Here is a 23,547-nt window from a genome sequence, read left to right as displayed (position 1 = left end):
AGACACACTTTTTTACTCTACTCCCAAAATTACAACTTCTACTAATTATTATTTAAATATCATTGTAATATCGATTAAATCTTATTCATTTAACTTTATCTTACCCACATCACACATATTTTCACTTGCTGTATAATCACATCACTAACCTTACAAATCGCACTCGTCTTCTCACATTTTACAACTATTCTAACACCTATGTTTTGCAGGTTCCTAAATGAATTTCTAAAAATCTCATTCTTTCTTTGCAAGGCCTCCCAATAAAATAGATAATTTCATTACTCGACTCGTGTCAATAGTTTCTAGCTTTAGCAAGTGTGCAAACTCTCAGCAGAATTATATGATCTAGAGGAACCAGCATTGAATAAAACTCCACTTTTTAATATTATAATTAAAAATTGTACCTTCCAAAATTTCATCGGAGATAAGTACTTTTTCCTAGGTCACAACCCTTGCTCGCTACTGTAATAGAGGACACTCTCTCCTAATATGTCCCACCTGACCACATGCGTAACATGTCAACCATCCCGTCTTCATAGATCTCCGTGAAGTGGGTAGTTGGTGGATTGGAGTTTGTAGGCTCTGAACCTGCCTTGTTGGTTCCTTTGGCCCTGTTGGCATCATTGGAGCTCCAGCTGCCCTCAGTGATGGGGGAACCCTACAACTTTATAGTGGAGGAGTTATATATTGTGGATATACACAGATCCGGAGGAGATTGGCCTCGAATACATCGGCTTCTTGGTTGGATCTGATTTAGGAGGAAAAGTCTAAGGTCGACTAATTTGCCCCCTATAGGTCTGTAACTTCATCTCCCCTCGCTCTACCCTCTAAGCTCGATTCATTGTATCTCTATAATTGGTAGTCTCTGATTGACCTTCTTTTTAATCATCAATAAACCCTATAGAAGATTGTAGTAAAGTGATTTGTAGGGTATCATTATTGGTCGGGGATTCCGGGTACTCCTATTCTAAAGAGTCATAACAAATTTTAGTTAGTTTAATTAACAAGTTGGAAACAAACATATTACACAAATTTAAGGGGTTTCCATTTTGGCGATTCGGATTAAAAAAATAAAAATAAAAAGAAATAAATAATAAAAATAAAAATTAAAATTAAAGAAATAAATATTTACAATTGATCATCTTCTCTCACAATTCAGAAAATCAAATTCATTAACTGACTAATCAAATTGCTTCAACATAGACAACGAATTTCATACCTTAATTACATATCCGAATTGAATCAAAGTGCAAGCCTAAAGAGATCATGCATTTTATAAATTCCTTCTTTGATAAATCCTAGGATTTTGAAAAAGTCCATCACCTAGTTATTTTGATTAAGCAATCAAGTTAATACTCAGCGTATCCTTACATCTTCTTAAACAAATCATTAAGATTAAAAGGAATTATGATTCAATAACCTACTCCTCAAACCTATGGAAAAGTCCATGGCTAAAGAACATGCAATTTTCAGATCACAACTATTGTTCATAGTTTTTACCACTTTTAAATCATACCCCAAATCAATTAGGTGATTAGAGATACAACTATGGTTTCAATGACAATTAATATCAAAGTTTTCAATATAACCGAACTGAAAATTCAGCATACACAATTAAGATCACCAATTCATGTGTGCATATCTCACCAATCCGAAAATATCAATTAATGAATCTGAAAGTCACTAACTCATTGAATTAAAAATTTCCAACTTAAGAATCCAACAAGATGATCTTTAATCCAATAGCAACCAGGGTTGAAGTAATAAAAATAAATAAAAGTCATAAGGGTTACATTTTTTAACACAATCAAAGAAGCTTGAGATGTGTTGATGGTGATGTTCCTCACGGCGATGATGTTGATGATTGAAAACGAATACAAGCAGCAACTTCTCATTCTTCTTGGCAATAACGTTGTTGAAAAATTTCAGCAACAACTCCTTCTTTTTATGGTTGTTAGTCCCCAAGTTTCAGCCCTTCTTTCCTCAAGAAAAGATTAAAATCAAATAATAGAGAGAGAGAGAGAGAGATCTTCTCCAAGTCTCTTCCTTTTTTTCTTTTCTTCTACACGTTCTTTTTTTTTCTTAGAAGCCTACAAAATCTCTTAAAAATATTCTAAATCTTATCCTCCAATAACAATATCAAAATTTGTCTAATTAAGAAAAAATTATTAAAAATAAAATAAAGTCCTAATATAATTATAAAAGTGGTGTTTTTAGTTAGAATTTTCATGCACTAGATTTGGAGACTTTCAAAAATAAACCTCTTCAAATCCGTGTCAAATTTGTATCAAATGCGCGTCAATAGTGTATGTATAGTAACTTCAAACTCGATTTTGACCTTGATTCAATCATTACCTCTCAAAACTCAAAACACAATAGTTGTAGATAGTTTTCTCAGTGTTCCATAGCATTTTAATCATCTCAATCGGAGTTCAGATGAGAGAGTTATGCCCAGATTACGAACTGATGTCGAAACTGTCCAAAATCACGCAATTAATTTCGTTTTGCACTTAACACCTCCATTTGCATCCTAAATCAAAATAAAAGAATAATAAGTATATTTAGGCACTAAATATGTATAAAGGACTAAATATTAAAGGAGAAAAATATGACATTTTACATTCTTATCAAATTCCCCCACACATAACTTTTGCTCGTCCTCGGGCAAAACAAAACAAAATGTAACCTAATAGAAACTCAAGGAAAACGACAAAGACTAACTAAAAACACTACAATGACATAACACACAATTAAATGACTCTAATCCTTCTAACTTCCATCTCAGAGATCCTTTAGATGGTATGGCATAATAAAGTAGGAAGAGCACAAGTTTACTTCAAAAATAAGCACGGAGTTATTAAGACTATATAGCATTCATACTTGGAGTATGTGTGTGTGGTTAGCCAAATATAAGTGTAATATACATCCTCAAGTTAATGCACTAATAGTATCAAACTTTACTTCTCACGATGTATCACTCTGGTTTTCTCTCAATTTGATATGGTGCTAGCTACACTAATCACTCAAACACTTGTGAAAACAGTTTAAACCATAGGCTTGCTTGTCCACCCACTCTCCACATTTAAAACAGAACATCAAAGGATCAAGAGGTCTTTGAAAAGGTTGTAATGGGGCTAAAGGATCAAGGGTTCATAAGAAGGAAGAGAAAGGATATCACAAAATTTCCTCAGAACTAGAAAGCAATTAGAAATGTCAATAAATAGGTCTTCATCATTAAGTACCACATTTCGATCACTCTAGGGTAGATTTCATCAATTTTTCTTTTCACTTTGCTTTAGAGATTTGTAATGCTCCAATTTCTTCAGAACTTGTATTCTTTAAATCACAACACTTTTTTTCATGTCCCTACTTCTCCTTTTATCATAATCTTTTTTTTTTTTTTTTTTTTTTCAATTCTTACACCTTAAAACCACATGACATCCTCCCCCGTACTTATGCTTTTCCACCCTTCCCGATATCACCTTATAAATAAGATCCAAGCTCACTAGTTCCAAGGAAAAGGGTAGGTAAAGTGTTTAAGTTCAAAAGAGTAAGTGAATGTGGGTTAATTGAAAAAATAGGCTAATGAAGGCTCAAAGTGCTATCTAAGGGTCAAATCACAATCAGGACAAAGGCTATTTGGTCATGGTGGTAAAATCCTAATTTGCCTCTATCTTCTCCAAATCTGAACATGTAAAATTGTCTCAAGCGGGTTTAAAGCAAGTTCTAGAAAACATGATATTCACAAGATGCACTCAGAAAAGAAGTTTAAATTGATATGTATAATGAATCAATTATAAGGCTCGAATAGCTCACAAATATTGCGGAATTATGCAAGTATCATTCAATATGTCTCCATGCTTCACTTTAAGATAACAGATTACTCGAATCAAGGCTAATGTGCATCAAAATTTCCAAGTATGACTACAATATAAGCAAATTAACTCCATTTCTTGTTTTATCTGTAAAAGTATGCTCAAGTCTATTTACAAGCCATCTATCTTAAGAATCAGTTTCATCATTGAGTTGGAAGGAATTCTAAGAAGAAAATAATTTTTTTTTTTGAAAATTAAAGGTGTAAATCCCTCCCCCACACTTAAATCCTACATTGTCCTCAATGTAGATCAGAATAAGCCTGTAAGTAGAAATATAAACATGAGCAAGGTATTCACGAAAATCACACAATAAAATAAAAAATGAAATCAACCAAAGTAAATAGAGGAGAGAAAGAAAATGCAAATCTGTGTCGATGTATCCTCAATAGCCTTGGTTGAATTGGGTTGCCTCCCAATAGCGCTTGAATGTTTACAGTCCTTCAGCCTAGACTTTGTACCTCGTTTTTAGTCCTTTCTGAGTGGAGCCTCTAGGAGGGGTACTTCTTCCACAGTGTGCTCCTTAAAAGCCTCATAGTAAGGCTTCAAGCGATGGCCATTCACCTTGAATTCATTTCCAGTTTTTTCACTTTTTATCTGCATAGCACCATGAGGAAAAACATTAGTGACAATGAAAGGACCAACCCATCGAGAACGTAACTTACCAAGGAAAAAGTTTAAGTCTAGAATGGAAAAGAAGAACTTTTTAGCCCACAACAAAGGCCTTGCCACGAATCATCTTATCATGAAAAGCTCTAGTTTTCTCCTTGTAGATCCATGCGCTATCATATGCCTCGTTTATGATCTCCTCAAGTTCATTCAGTTGCAGTTTTCTATGTAGACCGGCCTCATCAATGTCTAAGTTGAAAGGCTTAACAGCCCACCATGCCCTATGCTCAAGCTTAACTGGTAAATGACACGCCTTACCATAGTCAAGTCTGAATGGAGACATCCCAATTGGCGTTTTGTATGCTGTCTTATAAGCCCAAAGTGAATCATCAAGTCTTTTACTCCAATCCTTGCGTGTAGGCCCACAGTCTTTTTCAAAATTCCCTTAATCTCACGATTTGAGACCTCTGCTTGTTCATTCATTTGAGGATGATATGGTGTTGCCACCTTGTGATTCACCTTGTATTTCTTCAGAAGAGCCTCAATTGTTTTGTTGCAGAAGTGTAATCCACCATCACTAATAATCGCACGAAGCACTCCAAACCTAGTAAATATGTTAGATCTCAAGAAATCTGCAACAACTTTAGAATCATTAGTTCTTGTGGCCTTAGCCTCCACCCACTTGGACACATAATCAACAGCCAAAAGAATGTAAAGAAAACCGTTAGATGAAGGAAACGGCCCCATGAAATCAATGCCCCAGACATCGAAAATCTCAACAGTTATGATATGGACCATGGGCATTTGATCTTTAGAACCTAAGTTACCTATTCTCTGGCACCTATCACAAGTCATGCAGTACATATATGCATCCTTAAAAATAGAGGGCAAAAAAAAACCACAATCTAATACCTTACGGGCTGTCCGATGTGCACCAAAATGTCCATCACAAGACTCAGAATGACAAAAGGCAAGTATAGATTTATGCTCAGATTCAGGGACACACCTCCTAATGATTTGATCACTACAATGCTTCCACAAATAAGGTTCATCCCATATATAATATCTAGCCATTTTCTTAAGCTTTTCTTTATTAGATTGAGGTAAAGTATCAGGGAATTGCTTAGTAACTAAATAATTCACAATATCCGCATACCACGGTTCACTTACCTCAATCCCAAAGAGTTGCTCATCTGGGAATGATTCTTGCAAGGGTAAGGTGTCCTCCTCATGTACAAGTCTGCTCAAATGGTCGGTACCAAATTTTCACTCCCCTTTTTGTTTTTGATCTCCAAATCAAATTCTTGAAGTAACAACACCCATCTAATTAGCCTCAGTTTGGCTTCCTTCTTTGTCATCAAATACTTCAAAGCTATATGATCAGTATAAACAATAACTTTAGTTTGAAGTAAATAAGAGCGAAATTTATCTAAAGCGAAAACCACAGCAAGGAGCTCTTTTTCAGTTGTGAAATAGTTTAGTTGGGCATCATTGAGCGTCCTAGCATAGTAGATAGCATAAGGCTTCTTATCTATTCTTTGTCCCAACACAGCCCAACAGCGTAATCTGAGGCATCACACATCAATTCAAAAGGTAAGGACCAATTAGGTGGATACATAATTGGAGCAGTAGTCAATAACTCCTTCAACTTCTCAAAAGCTTTCTTGCACTCCTCATCAAACTCAAATGAAGTGTCTTTTTGGAGCAACCGGCACAAGGGCCTTGATGCCTTGGAGAAATCCTTGATAAATCTCCTGTAAAATCCTGTATGACCAAGAAATGACCGAACCTCTCTCACACAAGTGGGAGAGGGTAAGTACCGCACAAGATCTACCTTAGATTTATCAACCTCAATCGCCCTAGCAGATATAATATGTCCTAAAACAATCCCTTGAGTCATCATGAAGTGACACTTTTCCCAATTCAGAACCAAGTTAGTTTCAACACAACGTTTTAAAATAAGTTCCGAATTTTCTAACTATGCATCAAAATCTCTACCAAAGACACTAAAATCATCTATAAAGACCTCAATGATATTCTCAATGTATTCAGAAAAAATGGAAAGCATATAACGTTGAAACGTACCTGGTGCATTGCACAATCCAAATGGCATACGTCTGTAGGCATAAGTGCCAAAAGGACAAGTAAAGGTGGTCTTCTCTTGATCCTCTTGGGCTATACAGATCTGGTTGTACCCACTATATCCATCCAAAAAGCAATAAAAAGGGTAACCAGCTAACCTCTCAAGCATCTGATCGATAAAGGGTAGAGGGAAATGGTCCTTCCTTGTTGACGCATTGAGCTTCTATAGTCTATGCAAACTCGATAACTAGTCACAACTCATTGAGGTACTAGCTCATTCTCCTCATTCTTTACTACAGTAACTCCAGACTTCTTTAGCACAACTTGAATAGGAGACACCCACTTACTATCTGAAATAGCGTAAATAACGCCACAATCAAGTAATTTTATTATCTCATCTTGCACTACCTTCATCATGGGTGGATGTAGGCGTCTCTGGGCTTTTTTGGTGGGTTTGGCACCTCCTCCAATAGGATTCTATGGACACACATGGTTGGGCTGATTCCCTTGATATCTGCCAAAGTCCAACCAATGGCGGTCTCGTACTTATTAAGAATGTCCACAAGCTTCTTCTCTTGATTCTCCTCCAACTTCGAGGATATAATAACAGGCAGCGTCTCCTTATTTCCCAAAAAGACATACTTCAAGTGATCTGGCAAAACCTTAAGCTCAAGTGTAGGGGCCTGTATCACTGAAGGTAACATCTTGTTAGTAGAAATAGGAAGGGACAAAGGAGGAATAGACCTTGGTAAAATGGGTAGGGACTCAAGGGAGGCCACGGTTCTGATCACAATGGGCTCTTCAGCCTTTTCCAACTCAGCTTTAGAAATGGAATCTCCATTCTCAGTATAACCAACTCCTTGAGAGAGTGTTACTTTCAATTCATCATCTTCCATTGCTTCCATAAACCTCTGCGCAAATGAATCAATAATATCAATAGAAAAATAGGGTTTAATGTCAGTCAATGGATAATTCATAGCTTCAAAGATGTTGAGATCCGCATTCTGTGGGCACATACTTGAATACACAAACTGAAACTCCTTGAGATGCTTATGGGGATCTTCATTAGTAAGCCCATGGAATTTGGGCAAATGGTGTAAAAACCTACTCTTCAGTTCAAACTCAGCTACTTTGCAAATTGCTGGTTCTGGATAAGTAATACAAGTTAGTGTGGTTCCCCCATCAGTTGAAGAAAACATTTGTCTAATGGTTTCAACCATTGGTAATTCTTCTTCTTCACTTTCTTCTTCTAAATCAGGAATATTTTTTTCCTCGTCTGACAAGGGATAGGAAGCGCTATCTGACTTTTTCAACTCTTCCCTCTCCTCTTGGTGAGGTGGGGGTTGATGTGCAACTTCTTTTAGAAAGGCCAAGCGTTTTGCAAGTTCTTGAGTCTTTCTTCTAACTGCAGGACATTCATGGACTTGAACCCAAAAGCAAAGACAACAATATACAAGTTAGAGTTGAAAAATAAAAATAAGCTTCCCTTCCTAAAAATATCAAAACATGATCCCCATAGTGATAAGAAAGATTCATGCTAAAATTTCAATAAGTGTAACACAAGATATATTACATGCAAGCTTAACAAGTAAAATAGAATATTAACAAGTTAAATGACACTAAAACATAGGGATTTTGCAATTCCCGGCAGCGACGCCATTTGATTTACCTTCTTTTTAGTCATCAATAAACCCTATAGAAGATTGTAGTAAAGTGATTTGTAGGATATCATTATTGGTCGGGGATTGCGGGTACTCCTATTCTAAAGAGTCATAACAAATTTTAGTTAGTTTAATTAACAAGTTGGAAACAAACATATTACACAAATTTAAGGGGATTTCAATTTTGGTAATTCGGATTAAAAAAATAAATAAATAAAAAGAAAGAAATAATAAAAATAAAAATAAAAATTAAAGAAATAAATATTTACAATAGATCATCTTCTCTCACAATTCAGAAAATCAAATTCATTAAATGACTAATCAAATTGCTTCAACATAGACAACGAATTTCATACCTTAATTACATATCCGAATTGAATCAAAGTGCAAGCCTAAAGAGATCATGCATTTTATAAATTCCTTCTTTGATAAATCCTTGGGTTTTGGAAAAGTCCATCACCCAGTAATTTTGATTAAGCAATCAAGTTAATACTCAGCGTATCCTTACAACTTCTTAAACAAATCATTAGGATTAAAAGGAATTATGATTCAATAACCTACTCCTCAAACCTATGGAAAAGTCCATGGCTAAAGAACATGCAATTTTCAGATCACAACTATTATTCATAGTTTTTACCAGTTTTAAATCATATCCCAAATCAATTAGGTGATTAGAGATACAACTATGGTTTCAATGACAATTAATATCAAAGTTTTCAATATAACCGAACTGAAAATTCAGCATACATAATTAAGATCACCAATTCATGTGTCTATATCTCACCAATCCGAAAATATCAATTAATGAATCTGAAAGTCACTAACTCATTGAATTAAAAATTTCTAACTTAAGAATCTAACAAGATGTTCTTTAATCCAATGACAACCAGGGTTGAAGTAATAAAAATAAATAAAAGTCATAAGGGTTACACTTTTTAACACAACTAAAGAAGTTTGAGATGTGTTGGTGGTGATGTTCCTCACGACGATGATGTTGATGATTGAAAACGAATACAAGCAGCAACTTCTCCTTCTTCTTGGCAATAATGTTGCTGAAAAATTTCAGCAACAACGCTTTCTTTTTATGGTCGTTAGTTCCCCAAGTTTCAGCTCTTCTTTCCTCAAGAAAAGATTAAAATCAAATAATAGAGAGATAGAGAGAGAGATCTTCTCCAAGTCTCTTCCTTTGTTTTTTCTTCTACACGTTCTTTTTTTTTTCTTAGATGCCTACAAAATCTCCTAAAAATATTCTAAATCTTATCCTCCAATAACAATATCAAAATCTGACTAATTAAGAAAAATTTATTAAAAATAAAATAAAGTCCTAATATAATTAGGAAAGTGGTATTTTTAGTTGAAATTTGCGTGCATTAGATTTGGAGAATTTCGAAAATAAACCTCTTCAAATCTGTGTCAAATTTGTATCAAATTCACGTCAAATTCACGTCAATAGTGTACGTGGAGTAACTTCAAACCAGAATTTTACCTTGATAAAGTCATTATCTCTCAAAACTCAAAACACGAAAGTTGTATATCTTTGTCTCAGAGTTTCATAGTATTTTGAATCATCTCAATCGGAGTTCGGATGAGAGAGTTATGCCCAGATTACGAAATGATGTCGAAACTGTCCAAAATCGCACAACTTAATACCTCCATTTGCATCCTAAATCAAAATAAAATAATAATAAGTACACTTAGGCACTAAATATGTATAAAGGACTAAATATTAAAAGAGAAAAATATGACATTTTACATTCTTATCAGTCTCAATCATCAACCTCCTGGCCCTTATGTAGGGTTATAGTCCTCTAAAGAATTTACGGGCCTTTTATAAATCTATCAGGATAAGCTTGAGTGCATATCGTGACAACCTAGTGAACATCATATCATAGTCTGTAATCGATAGATTGTACTACACTAATCTCAAAAACTCTTAGTGTTTGATTTTTCGAGCAGTCTGAGATATAAATCTATAAAAAAACATCTTTTTGAAGTTTACCTACTCAAACGATTCATTTGCCAATACATTCTTCTCAAAATATTACTAATGATTGGCCTCCCCATTCAATTAGAATATAATCACCGTCACCCACTGATCGCTCGAAAACTACATAGTACTCAAAATCTCTTAGGTCTTCAAAATCCACTCATTGATCTCAATTGGATCGAAAAAACTCCCAAATCTCGGTGGACGTAATCGTTGAAAATTTTACAATCCCATCCTTGAATTTATCTATCCTTTAGGCTAGAAAGTTATCTCATTCTTCAAAAACACGACATGTGGAAGTGGTCCCGGAGGTGGAATAGTATTTGTCTCTTTTGAAGAAGTTAAACGCTTCCTCATTTCTTGGATTTAGTGATGTACCTTGCAATCGTGGTAAGTCTTGTACCATTTCTTGTTTCTGACCACTAGTCTTGTTTGTTCAGGGTGGCACGAGTACATTATTTCTTTGTTAAAATTTGATGGCCTTATTATTCCCTGTATTGGCTTGTCTACATCTTTTTGAGTCACACATCCTTAATCGATTGACGTCGACCCGAACATTACTCTCCTTTATATCTCAATTTGATACATTCATAACATACGCAAGCAAGTTCGAGTTGAACTTCGACGAAGAGGCAAAGTCGTCGGCGTTGTCGAGCTCCACGTGTTCACCCCATTCAACCTCCATTTTCTTTTCATTCTCTTGGCCTCCCATAAAAATCAGTAAGTAGGTTTGTTTATAACCACTTGGAGCCCCATCCAAATCGTACGAGAGTCGTTATTTGTCATTGGAAAGGGGAAGAACACTTCCATTGAGGGTTTGGCAACCAAACCGATTCGTTTGGCATTCAAGTTCCACCAAATTTGATGTTCCGGACCGCCACTCCTTCATTTTCAAGCTAGCTTATCGTGTCCAACAACCACAAGAATAAGTGACTCTCGATTCTTATTAATAACCATAGATTTTGGAAAATTGCATTTAGGAATGTTTCGAAACTTGTGTATGTTTTAAATTCATAGAATGTTGCTTAAATTATTTCAAATTCATGCTAGAAATCGTTATGTTTGATGTGTTTTATCGTAATTTGAATATTTAATTCGTGGGTGGGTTATTAGAATCGAAAATGAAAGAAAAACGAAGAAAAAATAGAAAAATTCGTGAAATTCCAGCATTCTGACCGAGCCATCGTGCACTATTCACGGTGCCACCGTGTGCCATCGTGCACTATTCACGGTGCTATCGTGAAATCCAAAATTTGTCTGATATTTATTTTAGATTCCTCATGCTTTTAACATGCTAAAACACCTACTTATTGCCCCAGTAACTCCTTCAAACGAAGCGGGAAAAAAATAAACAAAATTTCATCACGACGGGAATGTTTTAAGTATTCGCGTGATATCTTTTGCATTACTTTGAATTAACTTACAAAATTACATGGATCTTCTCATGTTCTCAAGGGCCTTCATTTACAAAAACCGTAATTTCGACAACTTTGAAAAATCAAGTTTTCGACACTTAGCCAAATGTTCATCGATTTTCCCAATTTTGGAAGTTTGCCTTTGCATACTTATTGGGACCCCGTTTCGATCGAATGATAAAAATGATTTTGCAAGCTTGAAAAAGAAATACTTTGTTTGAAAAGTCGAGAAGTAAAAATACGGTAGAATGGAAAAGGGATGAATCGATAAAATGTCATAATGTTACCGAGGGTTGATGTCTGTATTTTACGTTGTATGTTGTACGTAGGTTGGTGAAAGGATATCCAGGTTATTAATGAAAGGGTTGCATGTTTATTTAAATTTATGTTGGCGCAGAGGCTCCGAGTACTGTTGTTTACTTTAGGCTGGGTGGCCACAGTTGCATGGTAGGAACTGGATATCCATTCTCAACCCTATTCTGTTAATTTCTCTTTTTATTTAAATAAAAAATAATATATATATGTTACTATTTTGTGAGCTGTTAAAGGATTTGAGAATGCCTAAAGGGATACTGCATCATCATCCGAAGGGATGTAATATCCTGGGATGTACGGTAGGAACCACCAAGCTCATATGTGGTATGGGACGCGTACGAGAGTGGAGTCACAACTGGAATTCAGGTCCATTCCTTTCTTATCTTTACCAGTGAACGTGTATTGTAAAGGTGGTCATATACGAGTGGAGTGTTATTTTGGGAATCACATGTATACCTGATAGGCATAGACGAAGATGATAGTCAGTGATCACTAACATTCTAGTAGTAGTCGAACGTTCTGACACATCGAAAAGAGACCTATTGCTTACGGTCACGTCAAACGGCCAGTCTGAGCTGGATAAATGGTCCCGCTAGCGTGGTAAACAGCGACCAACCACAAAATCAGGAACTACGATGTTATTGAGGAATATCATGTCCCGACTGGGAGCGATCCAGTCGTGAATCCCAACTCTTTAATTCCAATACTCCACCAATTGTAGTATGTATCTGTTGTTATATTTCGAAGTATAAACTGAAAAGCATGTCTACTATTTCAATGTTGTCAACTATATTTTCATAAGATGAAAAATGTCTAGTGAGTACCGATGATTGATGTGATGTGAACTTTTAAACTGTTTAGCTGCTCATCCCTGGCTATATGTACCAGTTAATTGTATTTTCTCTTGTAAAACTTTGCATATGTTAAACTGTTCAGCATGTTACTCGACCATGTTTAGGAGAGGTTATTAGTAGGAATTGGTTGTAGACTTACTGGATAACCAATGTTACTCACCCTTTCCTTCTTATTTTTTTTAGTTTCAATACTTGTAGTTACCGAGACAGGCGCAGAGTCATTAAGTGAGGAGTATCTTGTCGGTCAGATCGACGATCAGAGTCTATTTCTTGTTGAGCATTAGGGTTATATCCCTTAGTGCTGTCAGTTTCGTCAAAGATGTATGTAAATTTTGGAGTGAGTGTTAGGTTTGTATTAGAGTAAGAGTACTTTAGAAATCTTGTATATTGTTAAACTTCAGCACTCTAATATACTCATGTATTAGATATTTTTAGTCTTTCGCTATTATTTTCGTGTTGCCTTTATATATAGTTAGGGTTTGTGGTATATTAGATTACGTTGTCTTCGAGTTCCGTGGAACACTAACATAAACAGAGAAAGCCATGCCCAAATTTTGAGGTGCCACCTAATACCTTGATATTTGGCCTTGAGATTTGTGTTAGTATTTGGTGGGGCATCACAGATGGTATCAGAGCATAGCATTAGATCAGTATGAGATACAGATTTGTTATGTTTTGAAGAGTAGGTTGATACCACAGATATTAGAGACAATCATAGAGCGTCACTAGGAATTCTATATCCGAGCTCATCAGTAGTTCCGTATTGGGATTGCGAGCATTTCCGTGTCTAGAAGTCCGTAGAACCTAATAAGCCTAAGATAAGATTCTAGGTTCATTCTATAATGATGAAAGTGGTGTTCATTACTGGATTCCTTATTATAATAGTAGTTAATGTTTTCCCTGAGAATGATGTTGGCGTAGTTCGGAGAAGTGTCTTGCTTCTGATAAATAGAAAATTTCTGAACTTGCAGACTAGAAAAAGAGGCAAGAAAATAGAGTTACAACTGGACCCATGACAAGGATTCAAACTAGTAGGGATGGCCTACCTAGGTCAAGTCAACTCACCAAGATAAAATAATTGATAGAAGCAGTCTTGGGGTTATCCTAGAGTCAGAGACGCATGTAAAGGAGACAATTGGAGATGTTTGAGGCTCAAATGATCATGGTGGGTCAATTAACGAAAAGACTAGAAAGAATAGAAGAAAAACTCAACCACCATCTTAAGGATGATCCCATAAGGACCCTAGAGTAGATATCCCAACACAGGGAGGACTACAAGAAGAAATAGGAATAGTACAATCATCACCTCCAAGCTTATTTGAAGAAGGGCAGTTAAGATCTAACAAGAGGCAAACAATTACGAAACTAGCAAGGTCATGGAGAAAACGACCATACATAAGAAGCGAGACTATAGAATTATCCGTTCAAGAAATGGAGAAGTTTTGTAGGAAACAACAACATATAATACTAAATCAATCGAAAGAAAAAGTGATAGCGTGTTATGAATGTGGTAAGTTGGGACACACAGGGGTGTAATGCTCAGGTCCACGTCGATCGATTAAAGATGTATGGCTCAAAAAGATGTTAGATGGGAAAATTCAAGGAACAATAAGGTCATCGAATTTTAACAAGGTCGATGACATGCTTATACTATCACAAGCGGACCGAACTAGTGGTCGAAAATGGGATGGGATGGAATTACAGATGTGCTAGGGACAGACTAGTCAACTTTCAACCTCTCTTTCTTCCAAATCAAACCCGACCAAGAGGTCGATGTATTTGAGGCCAATCGTCCCGGGTTCAGTTTACCCATAGTATAGAGCTACTCCACCACCGAGTTGTGGGGTTCCCTCATCACTGAGTCATAGAGCGACTAGAATTCCAGCAAGGCTAGTAGGGTCAAGAGAAACAACGAGGCAGGTTCAGAGACCACAGGCTCCAACTTTCCAACTGCCCACTCCACAGAAACCTATGAAGACAAAAGCGTTAACATGTTACGCGTGTGGTCAGGTGGGACATATAAGGAGAGAATGTCATCTATCACAGTCGCAAGCAAGGGTTGTGATCCAAGAGAAAGTACATGTCTCCGACGAAATTTTGGAAGGTATAATTACTAATTATAATGTTAAAAATCGGATTTCTATTCAATATTGATTTTTTTGGATTATATACTTCTGTTAATATTTTACATCCTTACTATAGTTATAAATTATAGAGACAAACCATGTAATAAAACTATCTACGCCACTAGAAGATTATGATTGTCAAAAAGTTGTTGAGTACTTTGGGGTAAAGAATGTTGATGAGATAGGCATAGTAGAGTAGGGTAGGAAAGGAGTATCATGCGTAGAAATGTGTGTTGTGGGGATAAATGTAATTATAACATGAAAATAATATAGTTGAGATTGTGTGAGTAAAGGCTAAAAGTAGGTGTGGGTAAGTGATGTTTAGAATAATACCTTGTGAAGAAAGAATGAAGTTTTTGAGAGATTAAGTAGGATCCTACAGAATAAAAGTGTTCTATCAAAAACTAAAATTTTGTATGTGACACAAATGAACGAGTATTTGGAGGTAAACTTGATGTGTGAAAAACGCATTTCCTTAAGAGATGTAAGAAATAAATTTATGAATTGGAAAGCGTGTTGGATTGGAAGATAGTATAAGTTCAAAAAATATTGCTAAAGAGATTGAATTGCAATAGGTAAGAGTTAGATAGAGAAGGTAATTTTTAGAACAAGGCGGATATAATAAGGGGTGGATCGTAACATGTGTTTTGTTAATTAATGAGTATGTTTAGGTGTTAGGAGGGTTGAAGAGTGCGAGGAGGTAAGGACTATTTGCAAAACTAGTAATGTGACTGTGTACGTGCAACAATTGATATTACAATGATATTTAAATAGTAACTGGTCGATACTGTGAATTTGGGAGTAAAGAAAGAAAGCGTATGACTTGCAGCTTATGAGACTGTTTGAAGTAGGTGAACAGATTTTGAGCAGGTCATCGCGTGTTCCACGTGTCCATGTTGAAGAAGTATTTGTCAAACCTTTCACACGTAGTCAGTTTGTGAAATAATTTGTTTGATGTAGGATTTACCCTGTTGATTAAGGTTATAAATCATAAAGATCCTGACAAAGGCCTCGAGGTGATATCACGGTAAGTAGAACATGGAATCTTGAGTCGAATGTAGATATATTGGTGTATTAGGAATAAAAGATTTGAATACGAATTGAGAAGTTAGTGTTGGTAAATACTTGCATTATAGTAGTGGTGTGTTTGTAGTAAGACTGCGTATTGAGGAATAAATTTCTATTGCAAGTACAAGTACGCATAATGGACGATATAGTTGGTGAGAAAAACAAAGATAAAGGATAGAGAAGGTGTGAAAGAATTATTGATAAAGATTGTTGAGGAATTGGTATAATGTGAGCTAACTGTTGTCTTAGAGTTATACAAATGATGAATTAGTTGGAGTATGAGAATGAATTGTAGTGATTAATCAATGCATGTGTTGGGTTGATGGAAAATAGGTGACCTAAAGTTTAGGAATTGAAAAATGAGATTAGTTGAGAACCAAGGGTAGATGATAATTGAAGATAATTATCGTTTGTTATACATGTCGTAATAGTGGAATGACAACAACGTTGATAAGATACAATTTCAATTTCGATGACAAAATTTTTAGTAAGGGGGGAAAATGTAATACCCCAGATTTTGAACTCGTATCTCGAAGAAGCCAAATGGTGCTATTTCGAGTAAAATACCAAAGAAGAACATTAGAGTAAAACACTCAGATATTGTTTCGATCATTTTTAACGAAAACCGACTCCACCATAGGATTCAAATAGGTCTAAATATATACTTTAGCCTGTAAGCAAGTTCAAATTCGAGTTCGGATAAAAAAGTTATAAAATCCTTGAATTTCGCGTTAAGTGGGACCCAAAATAGTTAATTTTTGATAGAGGAAGAATCAGAAAAATTTAACTATATCATGAGGTCCGCAATGAAAAATTATTCGAAATGGAGTACTCATATGTCAATTTTCGAGTTCGAATGGTCAAGATTTTGTAGAAAATGTAAACTAAGGAAAAATACAAAAATACCCTCAGCTTTTATTATAAAAAGAATCAACTCATTTCTTTTATTTACTTTCTACTCTCCAAACCTAGGGTTTCAACCCTTCCCATCAAGATCTATCGCAAGTGAGTCCGAGTTAAACCTCGATGAAGAAGGCAAAGTCGTCGACGTTGTCGAGCTTCACGTGCTCACCCCATTCAACCTCCATTTTATTTTCGTTTTCTTGGTCTCCCTCAAAAATCAGCAAGTGGGTTTGTTTATATCCACTTAGAGCCTCATCCAAATCGTAGGAGAGTTGTTGTTTATCATTAGAAAGGGAAAGAACACTTCCATCGAGGGTTTTGCAATCAAACCGATTCGTTTGGCATTCAAGTTCCATCAAATTCGATGTTCTGGACCGCCACTCCTTCATTTCCAAGCTAGTTTATCATGTCCAACAAACACAAGAGTAAGGGACTCTCGATTCTTATTAATAACTATAGATTTTGAAAATTTGCATTTAGGGATGTTTCGAAACTTGTGTATGTTTTAAATTCATAGAATGTTGCTTAAATTATTTTAAATTCATGCTAGAAATCGTTATGTTTGATGTGTTTTATCCTAATTTGAATATTTAATTCGTAGGTAGGTTATTAGAATCGAAAACGAGCGAAAAATGAATAAAAAATGGAAAAATTCACGAAATTCCAACGTTTTGACGGTGCCACCATGTACTATTCATGGTGCCACCATGTGCGGGGTGCACTATTCACTGTGCTACCGTGAAAACCAAAAAGTGTCCAAAAAAATTTTCTGATCTTTTTTTTTTTGGATTTTTCATGCTTTTATCATGCCAAAACAACTACTTATGGCCCCCGTAACTCCTTCAAACAAAGTGGGAAAAAAATAAAAAATATTTTAAGTATTCGCGTGATATCTTTTGCATTACTTTGAATTAGCTTACAAAACTACATGGCTCTTCTCATGATGTCAAGGGCCTTCATTTACAAAAACCCGTTTTTAATTTCGACAACTTTGAAAAATTAAGTTTCCGACACTTAGTCAAATTTTCATCGATTTTCCCAGTTTTGGAAGTTTGCCTTTACATACTTATTAGGATCCCGTTTTAACAAAAATTATATAATTTTCGATCGAATGATAAAAGTGATTTTGCAAGCTTGAAAAGAAAATACTTTGTTTGAAAAGTCGAGAAGTAAAAACACGGTAAAATGGGAAAGGGATGAATCGGTAAAATGTCAGAATCATACCGAGGGGTGATGTCTACATTTTACATTATATGTTGTATGTAGGTTCGTGAAAGGATATCCAGGTTATTAATGAAAGGGTTGCATGTTTATCTAAATTTATATTGGCGCAGAGGCTCCGAGTACTGTTGTTTATTTTAGGCCGGGTGGCCACAGTTACATGGTAGGAACTGGATATCCATTCTCAACCCTGTTTTGTTAATTTCTTTTTTATTTTAAATGAAAAATAATATATATGTAGCTATTTTGTGAGCTGTTAAAGGGTCTGTGAATGCTTAAAGGGATAGTACGTCACCTCATTCGGAGGGATGTACTATCCTGGGATGTACGGTAGGGACCACCAAGCTCATACGTGGTATGGGACACGTATGAGAATGGAGTCACAACTGGAATCCGGGTTCATTCATTTCTTATCTTTACCAGTGAACGTGTATTGTAAAGGTGGTCGTATACGAGTGGAGTATTATTTTGGGAATCACATGCACGCCTGATAGGCATAGACGAAGATGATTAGTCAGTGATCACTAACAATCTAGTAATAGTAGAACGTTCTGACACATCAAAAAGAGACCCATTGCTTACGGTCACATCAAACGGCCAGCCTGAGTTGGTATGTCTATAATCTCACTCCTCATGCATGGTTATTTTTCCTATGAATTTACTAGTTTTGTAATTGTTTGTTTCTTATTAGATACTAATTGTTTTCCTTCCATTTGGCTTCGAGTTGGTGGTGGTTGTGTTATTCATATTTCTTCTCTAGACTTGACATGAGACTCATCCACCTATCTCATGAATGACATTAGTTGTGCTATCAGGTCAGTGGTCTAATCTAGAACCTGTCTTGTCTTTGTTGTGTTTCAGTATCTGTCTCGTCTATTCCTCTCGCTTGTGTTTATCCTTAATAAGGCACTTATCAGAATAAGGCCAAAAACATTCTTACGTAACTATGAATTGCTACCATAGCCTGGAACTTAGTAATGGACTCCATTTCCATTACTATCAGAAGAAACCTAGAATCATATCCTAGGCTTACTAGGCTCTATAGACTTCTAAACACGGAGGAACTCTTAATTCTAATACAGAACTACTAATGAGCTCAGATAACGAATTCCTAGTATACTCTACGATTATTGCTCTAATATTTGTGGTATCAGTCAACTCTTCAAAATACAGTAGATCTGTATCCTATACAGATCTAATGCTATGCTCTGATACCATCTGTGGCGTCCCGCCAAATGCTAACACAATGTCCCATGTTAGATCTCGAGGCACAAGGTGGCACCTCGAAATTTTGACATGGTTTCATCTGTTTATATTAGCATTCTAAGGCGTTCAACCTGCACCTAATAAACGACATACAATCCTGCATATATACATACAAAAATATAATACTAAAGGAAGCTTATATACATCTAATAACATACGATAAATCAGAGTACGAAAGAAGAAATTTATATATGAGATTAAACAAAAATTTCTCACTCTAATAAAAGTCATATCGTTAAAAACAAAATCTATAATACTCTTGGACAAATCAACACCACTAGGGGGTATAACCCCAATACTCACCAAGTGACGGACTCTAGCTATCTATTTGACCCACCAGATGATTCTCACTTATTTTCTACACCTGCCTCGCCAAGCTTCGGATCTGAAACTAAAAAATGGAGAAAGAAAATGTGAGTAACAATGGTTACCCAGTAAGGAAGAAAACAATTTCTGCCAATAACCTCTTCTAACATAAACGAATAAACAGACTAAATCATTTTAACATATGTAAAGTTTTATAAAAGAAACTATGATTAACAGGTACATATAGCCAGGGATGAGCAACTAAATATTTTCAAACTCACATTACATCATCGGCAAACTCACTATAACATTTTCTTTTTATACAAATCTAATTGATCAGACGGATACATTAAATATGAATTTCATTTTATATATCAAAATAAAGTAAAAGATACATAATACACAATGCTAGAGTAGTGTAATTAGAGAGTTGGTATTCACGACTGGATCGTTCCCAGTCGGGACATTGTCTTTCATAATAAAGTACTAGTTCCTGATTTTGTAGCTGGTCGCTGTTTACCACACTTGCGGGATCATTTATCCGGCTCAGGCTGGCTGTTTGACGTGATCGTAAATAATGGATCTCTTTTCGATGTGTTAGAACGTTCGACTACTATAGATTGTTAGTGACCACTGACTAATCATCTTCATCAATACCTATCAAGCGTGCATGTGATTCCCAAATATACAAGTCATTCGTATACAACCACCTTTACATTATAAGTTCATTGGTAAAGATATAGACGAATAAACCCAGAATCTAGTTGTGATTTCATTCTCATACGCATTCCATACAATGTATGAGCTTGGTGGTCCCTATTAGTACACCACTTCGGATGATATAACACACTATCTCTTCAGGCATTCACAAGCTCTTTAACAGTTCACAAAGTAGCTACATATATATATATATATATATATATTTATATATATATTATTTTCATTTGAAAACAAAAGAGAAATTAACAATAGAAGGTTGAGAATAGATATCCAGTTTCCTACCATGCAATTGTGACCACCGGCCTAAAATAAATAACATAACAGAAAAGGAAACAGTGCTTTGTGCTAACAGAAAGTAAATAAACATGCAACCAATAACATTATCTTTGGATATCCATTCACCAACCTACATACAACACAACAATGTAAAATACAGACATTGCCCCTCGGGTGTGAATCTAACATTTTACCATTTCATACCCTTTTTTCGATTTTTACAATTTTCAATCTCTCAAAAAAAATATGCACTTTCTGGTATCATCAACTTAGTATGAGTTCATTGAATATTAAATTATTTTTTCAACTATTAAATTTATTTTTCATCAATAACATCAAAAAATTTCAAAACTTAGATCAAAACGGGGTCCGAGCGGTGCATAGGAACTGACGGAAATAACCCGATGAAATATCCTACTCACATATAATTTGTTATAAAATACAATTAAACATATCAAATATGCAAGTCATGGCATGAATTTGAAATAACCAATTGAATTCTATATTTTTGGAAACACATCACAAATTTTTAATAAAATCCTAAATGCAATTTTCACAATCTATGATTACTAATATAAATTGATAGTTTCTTACAATTTCTAAGCGAAAGAATTGAAGCACATGCGCGGAAATTGAGGCGATTAATGAGAAAATCGAGATGGTTCAAACTTCAAATGGTTGATTTTCGAATCTAACTTGGTGGTTTTGAAGATCTTGACACCGTCGTCTTTTCTCCCTTTTGCGGCGGATGACGATTTAATCCCGAAACGAATGAAATCCGAGGTCGAAGTTTCGAAACTCCCGCATATAAATACGATTGATTTTTGACGATATGTGGTGAAATAGAAAGTAAAACGAAAAGATCTTAGGTGGATTTCGTAGATGTCGAGGCTGCGGACCTTTTTCCCTCATACGTTGGTCGTCGAAAGTGGACTGTTCATAGTGAATCTGGAGTTGAAGATCGGTTAAAAAAATAAAAATATTTTGTTTAAATGTCGTGGCTTTAGACAGGTTGGGGAAGACGATGATTAAAAAAAAAATTTATTTATATAAATTTTGGAACGAAATCGATATTTTACCTATTGATCCGATTGATGATAACTTGACCATCCGGACTTTAAAAGTGATGAATCATAACTCTATTTCGTCTAATTTTTTGTTTCGGATCTAATGGTGTGGTCAATTTCTATAAATTCTATCTCTAACAAAAATTTGCATTTTTGGCCCAATGTGACTCTAAAATTGACGTTATTTTCATTTTTGATGATAATTCAACTTTTTGAACTCTAAAAATGACAAGTAAATAGTTCATGTTCAATAATTTTTTATTACGAACCCAATGGTATAATCGAATCTTAATAATTCTTATTATAGCAAAAAGTCACTATTTTAGCCTAGTCTGACTTGATAATCATCGATTTTATAATTTTTATATTCAGACTCGCGTTTGAGCATGCTTACAGGCTAAAGTATGTTTTTTGATCATTTTGAATCCAATGGTGAGGTTAGATTTCCTTAAAAATGATAAAAAAAAACTCCTAAAGTTTTACCCTTAAATCCCACTTTCAAGATTTTCTCAAAATTTCACTATTTATTTTTCTCTAGAAATGAATTGAAAACTCGGGGTTTTACATATACCCTAATGGTGTCAATTTGTCCCGGTAGTATTATACATTTTGAGTTTACTATCAAGACTTTTTTTTGAGTGAGGAGTTTCTGTATAATCTTGTATATTAATTTCTTTTTTCGTACTCTAATCTATCGTACATTATTATATGTACATAAGCTTCTGCTATTATTCTATTTTATATATATATGTATATACAGGATATTATGCATATTGTTTATTAGGTAAAGCAGGTATTTAGTGCCTTTGAATGCTAACATAAATAGAGGAAACCATGCCGAAATTTTGAGATACTACCTAGTACCTTGAGATTTTGTATTAGTGTTTTAGGGGCGTCACATTGTAGACGAATCTCCTTCGTCTTAAAACAATAGATCATATATCTTAATTCTAACTTTATTTAAAAGTTATATAGGCTCAAACATATCATTCACTCATGAATGAGATATCATCTAATAATTCATCCAATAATGCAAATACACTGAGAATATTATCTCAAATAAACTGAGTATCCCTAGTATTTTTGGTTTCCCGGGAGTGTCCCATCTGATTTTTGCAGATGATGTTCTAATTTTTTCAAACAATGATACTTCCTCAGCCTCGTCTATTCGAGATGTTCTAAATCTATTCTACAATATCTCTGGTCTTCAAGTTAATGAATCTAAGAGTCAAATATTTTTTAGTGAATCGTACAAAAATCAAAATAATATTCTTTTTATATTGGGATTTTCTAAAGGTAATCTTCCTATCAAGTATCTGGGTCTTCCGCTATTCTCGTTTAGATTAACCCACACTCTTTGTCAACCTTTGATTGATAGAGTAATTAGGAGGGTTGAGGAGTGGAAAGCAAATGTGTTATCTTATACGGGAAGAATAGAATTGATTAAATCAGTGTTATCTAGCTTCCAAGTATATTGGTCTGCATCTTTTAACATCCCGGTGAGTATCTTGAAAAAAATTGAGAATATCCTTAATAAACTCTTGTGGGGAGGTCCTTCTCTTGATCGTTCTATTCATCCAACAAGTTGGGCTAGAGTTTGTAAACCTTATGATAAAGGAGGTCTTGGCATTCGACGTCTAAGGGATGTAAACAAAATTGCTATGGCAAAATTATTCTGGAGGTTGGTGGAGAATAAAACATTTTGGGTGTATTGGATGAGGAAGAGATATGTGGGGGAAACAGATATTTGGGGATGTCAAATTCCAAATAATTCCTCTTGGGCATGGAGAGGTATCTTA

This window comes from Akebia trifoliata, chromosome 3, assembly GCF_017979445.1.
Source record: "Akebia trifoliata isolate Shusen 1 chromosome 3, ASM1797944v1, whole genome shotgun sequence".
NCBI lineage: Eukaryota > Viridiplantae > Streptophyta > Magnoliopsida > Ranunculales > Lardizabalaceae > Akebia > Akebia trifoliata.
This window is presented reverse-complemented; position numbering follows the sequence as displayed.